The 19,138-nt window shown below is 42.5% G+C and overlaps 1 protein-coding gene across 2 annotated transcripts in view; it reads right to left on the bottom strand.

Annotated features, from left to right (window-relative positions):
* The window catches only part of SNX29 (sorting nexin 29), a 564,851-nt gene that overhangs the window by 279,607 nt on the left and 266,106 nt on the right, over positions 1-19,138 (bottom strand). The gene's annotated exons all lie outside the window — the stretch shown is intronic.

Below are 19,138 nucleotides of genomic sequence, written 5' to 3'. Positions count from 1 at the left end.
TCAATGAGCTTTTAAGTGACAACCATTTCTTGAAATGAACATCAGTTCCAAAAGTGGAGATCAATTACAGGAAGCAATGCTGCAGTCTTTGAAACATTAGTGTGTTTATATCAAAGATCGCTGCACCGACAGGTTTCGGCATGAATCACTTTTAATGAATATGTCTTTCTTCTAGCTTGTGAGGAAATCCAGTTCTATAATTTACTTAAGATCCTTTTCAAGCATTAAAACTCGAGTGCAAAAAAACATAATAAGAATAAAAAATAAAATGTACTTATAATCTAGTGTACATACACTTAGAGGGTGTGCACAAGGGACAAAATTCGCTGCAGAAATTACAAAATCCAAAGCAGTTTTTCACCCTGTAGATTTTGTTGCAGAAATTCCATTGATTTGTCTCAAATTTGCACCTTGTCTCTTCAGAGAGGAAGAGGACCAGAACTCTAGAGCCACCTACAGGGAGTAGCAATCCTAAAAGTCAATAGTGACCCTTTAACGAGCCTTATCACATGACTTATCCTAAGTCATGTGATAAGGCTCGTTAAAGGGTCACTATTGACTTTTAGGATTGCTACTTCCTGTAAGTGGCACTAGAGTTCTGGTCCTCTTCCTCTTTGAAGAGACAATTTGCATATTTCCCAGAGGAGCATTGTGGCTTTAAAAGTCTCCTCACAGTGACATGCTTAACATGTCGCTCTCCGCAAGGAGAAATGTTATCCCTTAGACACTGCAAAGGTTGAAATCTGAAGCATTAAATGATACTAAAGATTTTGACTATGCAACACTGGTCAACTTATTCTACGAAAATTCCACCAGCTTGAGGATGAAAGTTTATAGAATCCCTACAACAATATTGCTACTATAATACACATCAGGTTTTAAAATCAGCCAAGCATATGACCTGTGAGCAAATTCCCTTATTCTAGTTTTCCAAAATAAAAATGTTTTATATCGGGTATTAAAGCTTTGTTCAAATCCAAAACAACCCGTTTTAAAAGAACCAGGTGGTGTGAATCAGACTGGTTGTGCTATTACAGCCATGCATGTTCTACCCTGAATTGCTGCAGAATTTCAGCTAAAAATTACCTTGAAAAGTTGGACAGAGACCATGCATCTTGGATGACTTTTCCAAGGCTAGTCCCTACCAGCATCTCCTCTTCCCACTCCTAGATGGACATGTCTCCATGTGTTTTAGTATCGAAAGAGACCCATCAGTCTATGGTAGTGGGTGGAGAGAAACTACTTGGGACTGGCCTCTTTCACTAGTCATCCAAGACAAATAGACCACGGTTCATCAAGACCGGCAATGTTCACGCCAATGTTAATAAATCAGGCGTGTTTAAGAAGTGGTGTGCACCTCCATATGTGCCTTACCACAAATCTTACTTTACTCAATGACTGGACTAAGATTTATGGCAAAATTAATTCCACAGTTCGTCATGAATTAGACGAGCTTTGGTGGCATGCCCCGATCCGGCCTTCTCTCTGGCCATTTTGTCGAAGTTGGGTGAATTTGGTGTAAAAATGCCAAAAGTTGCAAAATGTTTGACTTTTCAAAAAGTTTTACTCCAGAATACTGGATACTTGTCACGGGTGTGTCGCCACGAAGATCATCACGATTACACAGCCTGACTTCTCGCAGCTGACTTTTTGGTGCTTTGTGTTTTTCGGCAGTGAGGGAGTTAATTCTCTCTCTCTCTGTGCTAGACGAGGTCCAGCCTCGCCCAGCTGCAATCAATGCTGCTGTAGTGAGACTCCTTCAAATGCCTGCTGGTCTGTTAGGGAAGTGTCGGTGAAAGCATTTCATGCAGACTAACAGAGCGGATCGTGGTATTTGGAGTTTCAGAGATAAGTGTATTTGGAGCGTTTTTTCCCTTCCTCGCTTTATCATTTATCTCCTTTCCCGTTGGTGTTCCCTCTGTTGTAGTTGTGTAGTTTTTGTATGCAAGGTGGTTTTGGTTTTTCCCTTGTACTGTCTCGTTCGTCTAAGTACTGTGTGTGGGCATATTATTACTTGTCCCCTTTTGTTGTGATCGGGGTCCTTCTCAGGACTAGATTACTTAGGTGCAGGGATCCTCAGGAGGTAGGGGTTACGCTGGCGGCCTGGACCTCTGTACCTTTAACAGTACCTCCAGGTTGAGGGATTAGTCAGGGCCCCAGCTTAGGGTCAGCTTAGGCCCCCTACCTCCAGTATACAGAGACAGCGTGACATTTTCACCGACCACTTAGTTTTTCTCCAGCTACCATGGATCCAGTAGCCGGTCTAGCTCGGCAGTTGCAGAGTTTGTCCATGGAGCTGGCGGACGTTAGGTCCAAGGTTTTGTATCCTCAGGAGCAAGCCGGACCAGAACCTAAAGTAGCTCTCCCTGACAGGTTCACTGGGGGGCGGGACAAGTTTTTTGTTTTCCGGGAGGCATGCAAATTGTACTTTCGGCTGCGGCCTCGCTCATCGGGGAGTGAAGAACAAAGGGTGGGAATTGTCATCTCGCTCCTACAAGGGGACCCACAATCTTGGGCGTTCTCTCTTCCCCCGGGCTCCCCGGCTCTCCAGTCAGTGGATAGGTTTTTCGCTGCTCTGGGACTCGTATATGATGACCCAGATCGGATCTCCCTTGCTGAGTCTAAGTTACGTAGGATTCAGCAGGGAGATAGTCCGGCGGAGGAATTCTGTTCGGAGTTCCGTAGGTGGGCCACGGACACCCAGTGGAATGACCCGGCTCTTAGGAGCCAGTTTTGTCAAGGTTTATCCGACAAATTACAGGATGTGTTGGCACAGTATGACTCTCCCGCGTCACTGGAAGCCGCTATGGCCCTTGCTATTCGCGTTGACAGACGGCTTCGGGAGAGGTGCGGGATAACTCTACCCCCTGTGATGACTCCACCTCCTACAAGGTCCCCTCATATGGTGGTTCCCCTGGTCAGTCCAGAGGAGCCAATGCAATTAGGAGGGACATCATTTCGGGGGAGGGGACCGGTGGTGCGCCATAAGACAGGAAGGTGTTTCTTCTGCGGGAGAAAGGGACATTTTATTGGGGGGTGTCCATCCCGTCCCTTGCAGAGTGAAGAGTCGTCGGAAAACTGTTGATCCCAGGTTGTGTGGTGGACGGCAATCTGGGAGTAGGTATTTCGTCCCTAGGTTCGTCTCAGTTTCTCGTACCGGCGGAGGTGGTGGTGGGTACGAGAACTGAGAGGATATCTGTTCTTCTGGATAGTGGGGCCGGGGCTAATCTGGTTGATGCTCGGTTTGCCCGGGTTCAAGGTATGCGATTGAGTGAGTTGGCTAAACCCATCCCCATATTCTCGATCGATGCCAGGCCTCTCGGTCAGGGAAGTTTTTTGCAAGCTGTGCATGACGTAAAACTTCAAGTGGGGGCGATACATAAAGAACTGTTGTCTTGCTACGTGTTGGAGGGTCTTCCCACTCCTATAGTGTTGGGCCTTCCTTGGTTAACTAAGCATAACCCGGTTATTAATTGGCAAACCAGAGAGATAAGCCAATGGAGTAAATTCTGTAATAAAAACTGCATGAACACGGTCATCGGTGCGGTTACTCCTTGGGTCTTACCTCCATTTCTGGCGGACTTTGAGGATGTATTCTCGGAGAAAGGGTGTCAGGAACTACCTCCTCATCGCGAGTATGACTGTTCTGTAAAACTGCTCCCTGAGGCCAAGTTACCTAAAGCTAGGTTGTATAACCTTTCTGGTCCTGAGAGGCAGGCCATGAAGGATTATATTTCAGAAAGTCTGGCTAAGGGGCATATTAGACCTTCATCTTCACCGGTGGCTGCGGGGTTCTTCTTTGTTAAGAAGAAAGATGGAGGCCTACGCCCTTGCCTGGATTTCCGTGAACTTAATCGGATTACGGTCCGAGATCCGTATCCGCTCCCACTTATTCCCGATCTCTTTAATCAGATCGTGGGCGCCAAATGGTTCTCTAAGTTGGATCTCAGGGGGGCGTACAATCTGATTAGGATGAAGGAGGGGGATGAGTGGAAGACGGCGTTTAACACTCCGGAGGGGCATTATGAGAACCTTGTCATGCCATTCGGTCTGACTAATGCCCCGGCGGTGTTCCAACACTTTGTTAATGACATTTTTCGCCGCCTGGTGGGACAGTTTGTTGTCATATATCTGGATGATATCTTAATTTACTCGCCGGATCTGGTGTCTCATCAGGAGCACGTTAGGCAGGTGTTACAGATCTTGCGGGATAATAAACTGTATGCCAAATGGGAAAAGTGTGTGTTCGCCGTACAGGAACTCCAGTTTTTAGGCTTCCTGGTTTCAGCGTCCGGTTTTCGTATGGACCCTGGGAAAGTGCGGGCAGTTCTTGAGTGGGATCGGCCAGAGAATCTTAAGGCACTACAACGTTTCCTGGGGTTTGCTAATTATTACCGGAAGTTCATTCGTAATTTCTCGTCCATGGTTAAGCCTCTCACAGACATGACTAAAAAGGGGACGGATTTTTCTAGGTGGTCTGACAAGGCTTGTCAAGCATTCTCCTCCTTGAAAAAATGTTTTGCCTCGGCACCCATACTCATTCAACCTGATGCGTCACAGCCATTCATTGTAGAGGTAGACGCTTCCGAGGTAGGGGTGGGAGCAGTATTGTCACAAGGTTCGTCCCCTGGTAAGTGGCATCCGTGCGCCTTTTTCTCTAAAAAATTGTCGTCCGCTGAGAGGAATTACGATGTCGGCAATAGGGAACTCTTGGCCATTAAGTTAGCTTTTGAGGAGTGGCGCCATTTTTTGGAGGGGGCAGTCCATCCGGTCACCGTCATCACCGATCACAAGAAGCTGCTATATCTGGAGTCCGCGAAACGTCTGAATCCCAGACAAGCTAGGTGGTCATTGTTTTTTACCAGGTTTAATTTTGTCGTTACATATCGTCCTGGGTCAAAAAATGTAAAGGCGGATGCCTTATCTCGTAGTTTCCCTGGGGCCGGGAATACGGACGACCCGATTCCTATCCTTCAGGAGGGGGTGGTGGTTTCGGCAGTATGCTCTGAGCTGGAGGAGGAGGTATTGGAGGCTCAGGGGGACGCCCCTGTTGGACCTCCGGGGAGACTGTTTGTTCCAGATCAGTTGCGGCAAAAGGTGATCGAGGCACACCATAACTCAGTTTTTGCAGGACACCCGGGGAGTAAAGCAACTGTGGATCTCCTCTCGCGTCGGTTTTGGTGGCCTAACTTACATAAGGAGGTGGTAACTTTTGTCGCGTCCTGTGGGGTTTGTGCGCGCTCTAAGACCTCACATACCCGTCCGTCTGGGGCCCTCTTACCTTTGAAGATCCCGGAGCGTCCTTGGACTCATCTGTCTATGGACTTTATTACGGACCTCCCTCCGTCTTCGGGTAAAACGGTCATACTCGTTGTAGTGGACAGGTTCAGCAAGATGGCACATTTTATCGCTCTTCCTGCTCTCCCTAATGCTAAAACTCTTGCGCAGGTGTTCATTGGGGAGATTGTGAGGCTTCACGGGGTACCCTCCGAGGTGGTGTCTGATCGGGGGTCTCAGTTTGTGTCCAAGTTCTGGAAGGCGTTTTGTGCACGGCGGGGGATGCATTTGTCGTTCTCATCGGCTTTTCATCCTCAGACCAATGGTCAGATGGAACGAATGAACCAGAGCTTGGAGACATATCTCCGGTGTTTTGTGTCAGAGAACCAGGAGGACTGGGCTTCTTTCTTACCTCTGGCAGAGTTTGCTCTTAATAATAGGCGGAGCGAGTCCACTGGTAAGTCCCCGGTTTTTGGGGCATATGGTTTTCACCCCCAGTTTTGTACTTTCAGTAGGGGGGGCTCTTCGGGGGTTCCTGAGGAGGAACGATTTTCCTCATCACTCGCTTCAGTATGGAGAGGGGTACTGAATAATCTGAGTACTATGGGGAACCGTTACAAACGTATGGCTGACAGGAGGAGAGTGTCTGGTCCGGACCTAAGTGTGAACGATCGGGTATGGTTGTCTACCAGGAATATAAAGCTTAAGGTTCCCTCCTGGAAACTGGGTCCCAGGTTCATCGGGCCGTACAGAATCAGTTCTATAATTAATCCGGTGGCATTCCATCTTGACCTCCCCCCTACGTTTAAAATTCACAACGTGTTCCACAGATGGTTGCTTAAGAGGTATGTGGCGCCGGTGGTACCGTCACCTTTACCTCCCCCTCCAGTGGTGGTCAATGGTAACTTGGAGTTCCAGGTATCGAGGGTCATCGATTCACGCTTTAATCGCCGGTCCCTTCAGTACCTGGTTCATTGGAAAGGGTATGGTCCTGAGGAGAGGATGTGGGTTCCTGCGTCGGATATTAACGCAGACCGATTAGTTCGGGCCTTCCACACGACTCACCCGGATAAACCTGGCCCTGAGGGTCCGGAGGCCCCTCGTAGAACGGGGGGTACTGTCACGGGTGTGTCGCCACGAAGATCGTCACGATTACACAGCCTGACTTCTCGCAGCTGACTTTTTGGTGCTTTGTGTTTTTCAGCAGTGAGGGAGTTAATTCTCTCTCTCTCTGTGCTAGACGAGGTCCAGCCTCGCCCAGCTGCAATCAATGCTGCTGTAGTGAGACTCCTTCAAATGCCTGCTGGTCTGTTAGGGAAGTGTCGGTGAAAGCATTTCATGCAGACTAACAGAGCGGATCGTGGTATTTGGAGTTTCAGAGATAAGTGTATTTGGAGCGTTTTTTCCCTTCCTCGCTTTATCATTTATCTCCTTTCCCGTTGGTGTTCCCTCTGTTGTAGTTGTGTAGTTTTTGTATGCAAGGTGGTTTTGGTTTTTCCCTTGTACTGTCTCGTTCGTCTAAGTACTGTGTGTGGGCATATTATTACTTGTCCCCTTTTGTTGTGATCGGGGTCCTTCTCAGGACTAGATTACTTAGGTGCAGGGATCCTCAGGAGGTAGGGGTTACGCTGGCGGCCTGGACCTCTGTACCTTTAACAGTACCTCCAGGTTGAGGGATTAGTCAGGGCCCCAGCTTAGGGTCAGCTTAGGCCCCCTACCTCCAGTATACAGAGACAGCGTGACAATACTGTCCACTGCCGGCCTTTCAAAGTACCGTATGTTTTCTCTAAAATGCAGCAGGGTTTCAGAGAACGGCTGCAATGAAGCAACTAGTAATAGCATAAGATCAAAAACTATAGTATAAATGGAACATGTGGAATGAACACTTATATGATGAGAGTCCAACATTGTTAAATAGTTGAAAACACACTTATCCCTGCTCACCCTCCAAATGCTTCTAAAGAAAAAACAGAGGCAAATACAATACTTAATCTCTATTTCCCTTTGACTTTTTTTCTCTTGTAAATGTCTTACAATACAGAATAGCAGAAGAGAATGTTCTTCTTTTTTTTTATTTTGGAAGAACTAGAGAACCACTTCTATTTACCTAAAAAAATAAAAATTGTGAAAAGAAATCGAACGAATTAACTTTAGAATGTGGGAAGATACTTTGTCCGCATATTCAACCACCATTGATTTGTCTACACGATTTAAAAAATAGAGAAAAAAGTCAAAATAGGTAAGAAAAAATTAAAATCACACTGTTTTCCTGCATTGTCAGTTTTGACAACAGGAACTGACAGCAATTGTAATAACATGCTTTTGTGTGGTATGGTAATTACAGAGGTTTGTGAATTTACCTACGTGCAAAATAAATGGTCACTGTTGTTTCAACAAACTTTGCATAAATCACAGGCGAATAAAAAACTTTGTAATTTCTCTCAGAAAAATCCGCCTTTTTTCTCTCTATTTATTAGCCACTTCTTGTCCCTCCTGCCCCACTAACCTGAACTCATCAACCACTCTGAAAAAAAGACTATGGAAGGTTGATGGGGAAAGAACAGCACATAGCACAACGTGACAAGCAGATACAAGAAGACTGAGATGCAGATTCCGGAAAATGTAGTTTACTTCAGTACTGGATTCACAGCCACACAGCTCAGTATTGTTTTATCATTTCTTCTATGCAAGAAAAGCAAGAACCCATCTCTGCGTATGAGTGAATAGGAGACATTATTGCAGCTGGTTTCCACCTACCAGCTCAGAAAAAAATGAAAATTAGAGATGGAATCTGTAGAGAAGAAAACTAGTGTAACATACATGACCCAAGTCATACAATGGCCAGAAATGTTGTTTTCTTCCTCATGTACAAACACATGAGGGCCAATTCTGAAAAGTTCTCTTAAATGACAGTGGTATGCTTTAAAGTAAATTTAATAATTTTAATGTAAACATACGGTACTTGTAAAGAAACTGAAAAACAGGGTAGTAACAAAAGTGCAGAAAAGTAATGAGCGGATAATGCTCTATAGAAAAATGTTGACCTTTCTGTTAAATTAATTATAGAGACGAGAGTAAATTTGGACCAAACCTTGGATTTTTATTGGCTAGTACAGATTCTAGGCAAGCAGCCCAACATCTCTAATGAGATATAAATGTTGATCAACAATAGGAACAAAAATGTGTTTGTTATAGGGGAATGCATAATGCTGAGGTCACCATTGTTCCTAGCGCCCTGTGTTGTCGTCTAGCAAACAAGAATAATGAATAGAAAACTGTACAAAACAAAAAAAATCAATATATTAACGGCCTTAATCCTTCTTAACAATGAAAGTAGAGGGCCTAGTGTAATGGTTAAAATGTCCATCATTTATATATAAATACAATGTTCACGGAAGTTCTTAACGTGTAAATAGCATTAAGCTGAATGTTGCTTGACGTTTTTGGGTTCCACTCCAAATTCTGTAATCACCCCACACCATAATGTATAATTTATGAAGCAGTTGACCTCCTGTGTGACAGAGCGGTCTTTGTTCCTTTTCAAGCACCAACATATGAATGTCTACTACCATTGCACCGCTCCTGTAAATGTCTCATTTAGTTTAATAATTCATATAATTCGCTCTATCAGTAAAGTATGGTTCTGACTGATTAGAAACGCAACATCGATATTGGCTAAAACCTCTAACGGCAAGAAAGAAGACGGTAGAGACAGAGTAGGCTCTTCACACGTACGTCCCTAGCCAGCCACCCAGTCCTGCCCATTACGATGATAACATAAGCAGGCTGAGGAAAGAAGCCGCTACCTGGCTATGCCCATCAAGTTCCGAGAAGCTGCTGTCTCTGCCAGCCTCGCTCATCACACATTATATCTGTTGCTGCCCTTCTTCCCCTTGTATAGCATAAGCCAGTGTTCCTCCAACTCCAGTCTTCAAGAGCCACCAACAGATCCTGTTTTCAGGATTTCCTTAGTATTGCCCAGAAAATAATTCCATCCCTTGTGTAATACTAAGGAAATCCTTAAAACATGATCTGTTGGTGGCTCTTGAGGACTAGAGTTGGGGAACACTGGTCTAAGGGGAAGGCAAGGGAATGAGAGACCCAACGTAGGAAGATGCTTCCAAAAATAATGGCATGAAATGTTTTCAATAGTTTATCAAAAATGTGCTATGAATTAACTGGGAATTTAATTATCTTTAATATCAGCAGGTAATCCCAGTCATCCCTGAAGATGCTCAGATTGGCTCTTACAGGGTGCCCAGATGACAGGTGATGAACAAGTCATAGTGGCTATATATGGGGTGACCCCATTGTTCATTTTCCCACTTCCACAGGAATATTGAGGAGGATACCCTTCAAAAGTTTTTTTTTCTAAATGCACAAGGATGGCAGAAGTGAAAATATGCACAACAGTCTAGTTTTCTCCATCATATGAGACACTGTGTGCACTGATCAAGGGCACCAAAAGAGCTAAAAACAAGTCATCAAGCTGTGCTATATTTTGTATTGTAAATCATCCGATGCTGGATTTTCTTTTTCTACTATTGGACAATGCTATAACATCACATGAAGCTGTGCTTTAGCATCTGGCACCAAGATGTTCTGAGCAGATTCTCTGAGTGGTGCAAGTCGTGAGGAAGTGGACTGGACTCAGTGGTTCAGACTTTTGTATCTTTACCTGGATCTGCGCCAATGAAGGCTGCCTCTAACGGCAGGTGCCGCTGTATTTATCATGCGGAAGGCACCGGCAACAGAAAATATATTACAGCCAATATCACTGGGAGGTACAGTTTCTGTCCAACCACGGATGGTGTGGCTGGGACCTGTTAAGATGTTCAGTCAAGGAGAATGGGTATGTGTCCTGTTCAACAGTTCAACAGGAGTAATCAGCTCCTTGCTGTGGATAAGGGGGCAGTACTACACGCTTCTTAAACTCCCAGTTATTGCTTGGTTTACTCCTTGTGCTCTGGTGTTTCTCCTGTTGTTCTGATCCAGATCCAGTTTGTGACCCTTACTTTCTTTGTTCTGCAATCACTCCTGACTTTGACCTTGGCTAACCTGACTTTGCTTAATTGATTACCTGGTATCTGACCCCAGCTGAAAGTCTGGCTACAATTTTCTCTATTAATTTTGTTTTGTACCTCTTGATACTGATCCAGCTTTGTTTGACCTTCCTTGCTTGAGTCTCACTCCCCTGGCCGGTAGATAATCCACTGACACAACCCAGAAGACCCAATTGTAAGTCCAGATCAGTGGTTAAAGGGTGAGAGTCAAAGTTGCTCTGGGATGTGCCAAATGGAATGGATTGAGTCAAGTCTGTCCAATCTGTCCAATGTAGGCTTTTTGGGCTAACGACTTCTGAAACGCTTAACAAAGACTTGTTCTTCCAGTACATCCCATAGAAAATAGATCAGATTGAAAACGGAGAAATTTTAAAGTAAAGTCAACACCTTGAATTCTTTGCCATGTTCCTCAAACAATACCTGAACAATGTATGCAGTTTAGTAGGGATCATTATCCTGCTTAAAAAGGCCACTGCCATTACACAATACTGTTGCCATGAAGGAGTTCCATTTTAAGCTCACATGCCCATTGAAGGCTCTTTCAACATTAGACATACAAATTAGTGTACATGCAGCTCTTCCGTGGGAACAGATCAGAAGGGCTTGCTATATCTTTCAATCCGCATCAATGAGCCTTGGGTGTTCATGACCCTGCCATTGGTTCATCAATTGTCCTACTCTAGAGGAAAACTAGGTACTAGCCAATAAATAATCGGGTGCACTCTACAAAACATGTCATTTTAGAGATCATCTGAGCCAGTCATCTAGCCATCATATTTTTTTCCCAGACAAAAGTACCTCAGATCTGTAGGCTTGCCTAATTTTTCCAGTTTCCACTACATGAACTTCAATTTGTACACTACATGCCACCTTTTGACACCTGCCATTGTAATGAGGTTTTTCATGATATTGACTTCACCTTTTAGTAGTTTCAGTGGCTGTCTGCATGTAATCGAAACTCCACCAACCTCGATGGCCAATTGCCGCACAATTTTGCTCCAGAACAATGCAGGCATTGACCCTCATGCAGTTAGGTCAAGCTTCACATGCCTAGCTAGCCATAATGTGTGGCCAAACACTCAAAGTGAGGCCATTCAGTCAGATGTAATTCAGGTTTTTGATGCAGGTGTTGTAGATAAAATAGGAAAGGATTTTCGGTTATTTGGATTTTGAAGTGGACCTGCTTTAAAATTCATGTCAAAAAAATAACTTCGTGTGAACATATACTATTTATCCCCACTTGGTTGTGGCTTCAAAATAGCCTCAGAAAAACAAAATTGTTACAATTAATCAGTTATATATTTATTTTTTGTCAATGGGTAACAATGGGTTTTGCTGCCATACATTTTGGATGGCTTTGAAATATCAATATCAGGTTTTTATATTTATCTGTAAAGTCAACTACCCAACTCTAACTACGGTCAATGAAGAATGATGCCAGCTGTGATTGTGAAGACCCTGTTGGTCCCTGATTATGTTATCATTTCAGCAGCACAAGATTGCATGAATAGCCTGGGATACAAGGGCCACACAGTTCTAAGAATATAACACTTTAGCACAGTCAAATAGCTCTGCTGCAATTAAGTGACATTAAAATCATTTGAGACAATGGGGGGCAAGGTACTAAAATTTCCTGCTGACGGCACACAAAGCATATGTGCAAAGATGACCTGGTATCTGATGTAAAATCACTTGGAAATGGATTTTGAATGGCAAGAAACTTCAATTGAAAAGACATTTATTGTGAAAATAATAAGATATGGAAAAACTGGTTATGGGGTAACTTAAGTCATTATAACCATGGTTTTTATGATGGCTTTTGAAAAGCATAAAGCTACTGAACAATATATATGTGAATTATAGAATGATCTATTTTTACCACATTAATAATTGGGATATCCGTGCACAATAATTATATACTTAAATATACAATTTCATCAAATTGCTGCACTGTGAAAAGTGAGGATAGAAGACAAGGAAGAACGCTATGTCACAACAAGAAGATCCCACCTACTTAGCACAGTCAGAGAAAAAACATACATTTACAAAAACCATGCCAAGTTAAAAGAAATAAACCGAAATAGCCAGGTTTTACGCACAGCTTCTAATGTCCCAATGGGATATTTTTGCAGCTAGCACTGACAAGGTGATTTTCACATCTGCAACTTTTTGTAAAGTGAGTGGACCTTAGTGGGCGATGACTAGTGAAGCCGGACAGATCCCCTATAACTTGAGCTACAAATTTGGTGTAAATTACTGGAGTACATGTTTTAAACTCTGGCACCAAATTCATTAGGAGGGACATATCCCTTAATAAATCTGGAACATCTTGCCCCAGCGCACTATTGATCTATCCCCCCCCCTATAGATCTGGATCAATGGTCCATACTTGATTATAGATGACCCAGGCATTTATTGCCACCAAATCCAAGATGTTGTAAAAGACATGCATTGGCCATCTCCTGCATGCAGCCTTAGTGGTGTATTTTCATGTCATTTGGTCAACCATGTCCACTCCAAACTTTGTGGAGTTATAGAAGACTACAGCTTCTGGTTTCTTCTTTCTTCTCAGTACACTGCATTCTGATGTACAGTAGCAGTGAGCAGAGAAGGAATGACATTCTTCGTTTTCTTTCCTTGGTACACAGTCAAGGTGCATTCTGCATTTCCAGTTGGTCGGAGGATAGTGGGCATTGCCCATCTTCAACTCAACAGAGATTTCACGGCAAATCTTGTTTATTGTCTCCACCAATAATGTTTTATTCTCTTGGAGATCCTTGGCAAGTTAAAGAGACATGAAGAAGTTGTCTGTTGTCACGTACCTTCCTTGGTTTAGAAATGGCTCCATGAGGCGGAGAACAATGTACTCTCCCAGTGGCTGCTTGTTCGGACGGGCATAGTCTTTCTCAAGGTATGGGAAGGCATTGCAGACGTATTTTGTTTCTACATCTGCAGTAGTGATGAGCGAGTGTGCTCGTTTAACCCTTTCACCAAGCACGCTCAGGTGCTTTCCGAGTACCTTCGGCATGCTCCTATATTATGTTCGAGTCACTGCCTCTACATGATTTATGGCTGTTAGCAGCTTCAACACATGCAGGGATCGCCTGTTTGTTAAGGAATCCTCACATGTGTTGAGGTTGAATAATAGCCATAAATCATGCAGACGCAGGAACTCCAACATAATATACGAGCATGCCAAAAATACTTGGAAAGCACCCAAGCGTGCTTGGTGAAAGGGGTAAATGAGCTCACTCGCTCATCACTAATCTGCAGCAATTAAAAATTTGAGTCCATATTTGTCTGGCTTGTTTGCCATAAATCGAGTATATCTGCATTTTGTTTTGCTTGGAAGTAGTTGTTCATCAATGGTTATGCTTTCACGTGGGTGGTAACAACGAAGGAAGTTTTCCACAAACTTTTCCAAAAATTCAGACAAGTGCGAACTTGTCAGTTTACAGGCGTGATGTACAAGTTGGTTTCTCATCAAAAAGGAGGAATCTTAGAAGCTCTCAAAATCTGTCCCTTGGCCTCATGTCCTTGATTAATTTTGTTCCACAAGAATGTGTCCAAACATCATCCAGACAGGTATTCTTTGCACAGAAAGCACCCCGGGCGTACACGCTGCCGATCATTGTCTCCAACTCCTTAAGTAACACAGTCCATTTGTTGTTTAGATCTTTCCAAGCATTTGACTCTCTGTGTTTCCATGAGACGAAGCATCGATTCATCGAAAAGTAGACTGAATGCACTAATGACAGAATCATCCAATCGATGACAGGCGTATGTAGTAGGACCTTCTCGCCCTTTTAGGACATTCACAGCAGATCTCCTTCCAGACAATGATGTGTTGGCATCTATGATCTCCCATTCAGTTCCATCTTTTGCAACCATCTTCACAGATAAGGCATTTGACTGAGCCTGCTGAGATGTGGTTGAGGCAAAGATCGTGGTGTATCAGGATTCACATTCATTTCGTCAGACAACTCCTCCTCACTTGCAGCTTCATCCTCAGTTGTTTCTGGCATAAAATCACCATCTGAATCAGATATATCACTTTCTGATTCAACATCTGAATTTTCTCGAAAAGACAAAACCTTTTCCCTAGAGATATGAAGTTGATGAGACATGATTGAAGATGTCTGTAAAGGTCAGATTACAAAACCTAAATGGTGAACAGAACACAATGAGATCCAACTAAGACCAGTTTAGACCTGCCACAACAAGTGTCTACATGCCCTGCTGTCTGAAACATCATACAGTAATTTCATTAGGGCCAAATTGATGCCTTCCCCTGTACTAGGTATATTACACAAAAAAGTCATGAAAAATATATATTTTGCAGATTGCAACACATACTGTAAAGAGAACAAAAAATAAATAAAAGTAACAGAAAATGGAGAAAAATAGTAAAAAACTGAAGAAAAAAATAAAGGCATAGGGTCATTTCGACCCCTTACGCAGTTCGTGTTAAAGAGTTAATCAATAAACTTCTGCACAATCCAATAGATGGGAGGTTTAGAGCTCATGCTATATTTTTTCTACACTTAAAAAGCTTGCCTTAGCACAAAATATTGATGATCAGTTAATATCAGATTTCTGGGGTTCTCACACACGTCATCTCCACCGATGAGCTGTTATTTGTGCTAGTGGTTGCTGCAAGTAAACACTTTAAAAAGCTCTGCTGAGCGCAAATCCATTCATGATGTAGCTACTATTTTGATAGGAGCTGTTCTGCAGTACCCAGCAATAGCTACTACACACTGAATGGAGCTATATTTTTCAGCTCAATTCAAAGGGTTTAAATTCTGCAAATATCGGAACTAATAGCAGCTTTTCAGTGGGGGTGCCAGGTGTCCAACACCTAAGGATCTGATATTAATAACCTATCCAATGGAAGGGTCATCAATATGTTCCACCTGGACAACCCCTCTAACTCATTGATAAGCTCCTAAGCATAGCCCTAGCGTAGCCTGCTTGCAGCTATAATTTTATTATTTAACTACGTTTATACAGAGCATCTGGAGCTTAGTATCAGAAATATGACAAATCAAGTGCTAGAACAAAAATCAAGACATCATTTGGATTTAATCAAATAGTCAAACCATAAATAAATTATAACATGGGACTAGGTGACAGAAAAGGGGGCAAAAATTATCCAGTAGTCTATTTTTTGACAGCTTTTGCTCTCCATCTTTTTTTTGAATAGAGTCCACAGATATTCAGATGACATATTGATCAAACAGTATGTGATTGTCAATACTAATAACAGCATATCACTTCAGGGTATATTAGAAATCCTGAAACAGAAAACTTTGCGGACGATAAATTGTACTTTGATGAAAAGTTTTCTCTGAGGTCCTCAAGTCATTCTTCTTTATTTGGAAAGGTAAACGACCAATCTTGACCAGTGAAGCCTGGTCTTTCTGAGATGACAGACATAAATGTTCTATATCTAGCATTTAATCATGGCTGACAAGGCGACGTTTTATTTAGAACGTAGTGTACCGCAGACAGTTTGCACACTGTAAAAAAGAACATCAGACACACGGACTTTATTAATGTTCTGAGATACAAATCTTTAGGTTTAGAATAGAAGCGCTGCGTGCTGAAGAATATTACTTGACAAAACTTGTTATTGGTCTACAAGTTTTGTCTCCGGATATATACAACTCATAAATACCATTCATTTCAACATTACAAGAATGAAAAGTAGTTATCTGATTCAGGCAAGTATTGAAAACTCCTCTTTTACATAATAAAAAAAAAACAAAACAAACATATAGTATTCAATATCTTGTTAAAGTTTTCTTTAGAAACTTTCAAAGGTGGTGGAACCTGAATAATCATTTCTTACAAAAATTCCTGCTTAAGACGTCTTCACGCGAAACAGCTGTTGTCGGTTTTTTTCTTCCCCGCTCTCCCTGCTTGCCGGACTTTTTATCCTCATGGAATAAAGATACTGCTTTTAAGGACTGGTGAGTGCAGCTCATTTTTCTCTTATGGTTATTTTGGACTGTTTAAACTTTTTTATGAGCTTTTGCACCTGAAATGTTACCAAGTTCTATTTAGGTGTCTGCATTGTACATGTTCAGCTTTGCACTGACTATTGCAGCTGCTTGCAGGTGGTGCAGGTTTTTCACTTTCTTTGCTGTAAGATGGTGATGGGGGTGCCATGCATACCAGGATGGGGATGGGGGTGCCATGCATACCAGGATGGGGATGGAGATGCCGTGCATACCAGGATGGGGATGGGGGAGCCATGCATACCAGGATGGGGGGCCATGTGTACCAGAATGGGGGCCATGTATACCAGGATGGGAGCCATGTATACTAGGATGGGAGCCATGTATACCAGGATGGGGATGAGTGCCACATATACCAGGATGGGGGAACATATATACCAGGATGGGGGATATTAGTACAGAATTGGGGGACATTACCCTAAGAACAGTGTGAGTAGCAGGCCCCTCCCCCATAACAGTGCATCATGACCACATTTTTTGCTTCTTTTTTTTTTCTATTTTCCCCCTCTAAAACCTAGGTGCATCTTATAGTCCAAAAATATGGTATATTCATGGCTGGACCATAACAATACAATTGTGATTCTCTGCTCACTGGGACCGTGGACTCCATATAGTCTTACACTGTGGCAAACCCACTCGCCTATCATGGAGGTAGAAGGAGTACCACTCACAAAATTGTGCATACACCCACAACAACACAACCTATGCTAAGTATTCCCTACTGGGATAAGACTCAACAGCCATCAAATGGAAAATAATTTTACACATTTATAAAAATGTCAAACAAATGTTGCTATATGGAGAAATCTAGGAACCAGGGCACCAGACGTCCTCCTTTTGATAACTTTATTAGTGCAGAAAAATCACAACGTTTTGGTAGCTCAAGGCCTTTAACGAGCCATAGAAAAAAAAAATATGCATAGATATTTTTCTATGGCTTGATAAAGGCCCTACAAAGCCGAAACATTGTGATTTTTTTTTAAAGCTACCAAAAGGAGGACCTGCTGCCCTGGTTCCTGGATTTCTCTGTATTGCTATAACCTGGTGGAGGATTGCACCAAGTGTGCAAGGACAACAGAGCAGTGCACGGGACTCATCTATTGCAAGTACAAACTATGCCTTGTGTCATAACCCAGTGGCCACTATATTGATGCAACTATTCAAACTGTGCATAACATAGTCCTGAACCTGTAGGTCCCCCACCACCTTAATGGGGACCTTAATTTTTTGCTTTTTGATTTTCTCCTTCACAAACATCCGCATACTCTTGTCATAGGAAATTTTAACACAACTTTACAACCTGAAAGGACAGATTTCTCGAAACAGCAGCCATCCAGCCTTCAGTTTTCCCATCTTTTGCAGACCATTTATCTCTCTTACCGATGATACATCATAATACCAAAGATTTTACACATTCCTCACACATATATTATAGCCATTTGGGAATTGACTTTTTTCTCATCTCTTTTCATCTCGAATCTCTGCTGAAATCACCAACATCATTATCTCTGGCCGTGCACCAGTTTACATTACATTCACTATGGGAACTTCTACACAAAAATCCAAGCTGGAGATTTCCCTTGCATCTTTTAACGTCCTGTGGTTTACTAATTACTAATCTACACAGTGGTCCCATTCCATAACATTATTTTGGTCTGCATCTAAAGCAGTAATCGACAGGTCATCTCTTATTTTAAATATTAAGAAAAAGGAATATCAGAAAAAATGGATGTCTACAATACTGATCTTACCGTAAATCTTTACGGACGCTAGTATATCGGAGGCTATGAATAACCTGATCTTACCTCGGTTAGATTGGGTTCACATAGCGTTTTCCCCTACTTTCAGTGGCCCTGTCGGCGCTTCCATCCGAACCCCCAGCATAACGGGATTTGGGCGCATGCTCCGTACAGCCAATGTAATGATAAAGACAAAATCACAATGTGCTCTGTCGCAAAGCTTTTTCGGCCATATATGCTTATTGGGGCGGGCACCAAGATGCAGTCTACAGCTTGGTGTTCCCTTCAACTAAGTGTATACGGCCAAAAATCATGCACAACAGAGCATACTGACCCACCCACAAAACAGAATCTGGTCTACATGGCAACAGTAACCCCTTTACACCCGAGGGTGGTTTGCAAGTTAATGACCAGGCCAATTTTTACAATTCTGACCACTGTCACTTTATGAGGTAATAACTCTAGAACCCTTCAACGGATCCCACGGATTCTGAGAGAATGTTTTTTCGTGATATATTGTACTTCATGGTAGTGGTAACATTTCTTCAATATCACTTGCGTTTATTTGTGAAAAAAATCGGAAATTTGGTGAAAATTTTGAAAATTTGAATTTTTATGCCCTTAAATCAGAGAGATATGTCACACAAAATAGTTAATAAATAATATTTCCCACATGTCTACTTTACATCAGCACAAGTTTGAAATCAGCATTTTTTTTTTTTTATTAGGGAGCTATAAGGGTTAAAATTTGATCAGCGATTTCTTATTTTTCCAACAAAATTTACAAAACCATTTTTTTTAGGGACCACATCACATTTGAAGTCACTTTGAGGGCCCTTTGTGACAGAAAATACCCAAAAGTGACACCATTGTAAAAACTGCACCCCTCAAGATGCTCAAAACCACATTCAAGAAGTTTATTAACCCTTCAGGTGCTTCACAGGAATTTTTGGAACGGGGAAGAAAAAAATGAACATTTAACTTTTTTCACAAAAATGTTACTTTAGACCCCATTTTTTTATTTTTGCAAGGGTAT

This window comes from Phyllobates terribilis, unplaced genomic scaffold, assembly GCF_046119375.1.
Source record: "Phyllobates terribilis strain yellow unplaced genomic scaffold, ASM4611937v1 Scaffold_9__5_contigs__length_417890890, whole genome shotgun sequence".
In the NCBI taxonomy this organism is placed as follows: Eukaryota; Metazoa; Chordata; class Amphibia; order Anura; family Dendrobatidae; genus Phyllobates; species Phyllobates terribilis.
This window is presented reverse-complemented; position numbering and strand designations above follow the sequence as displayed.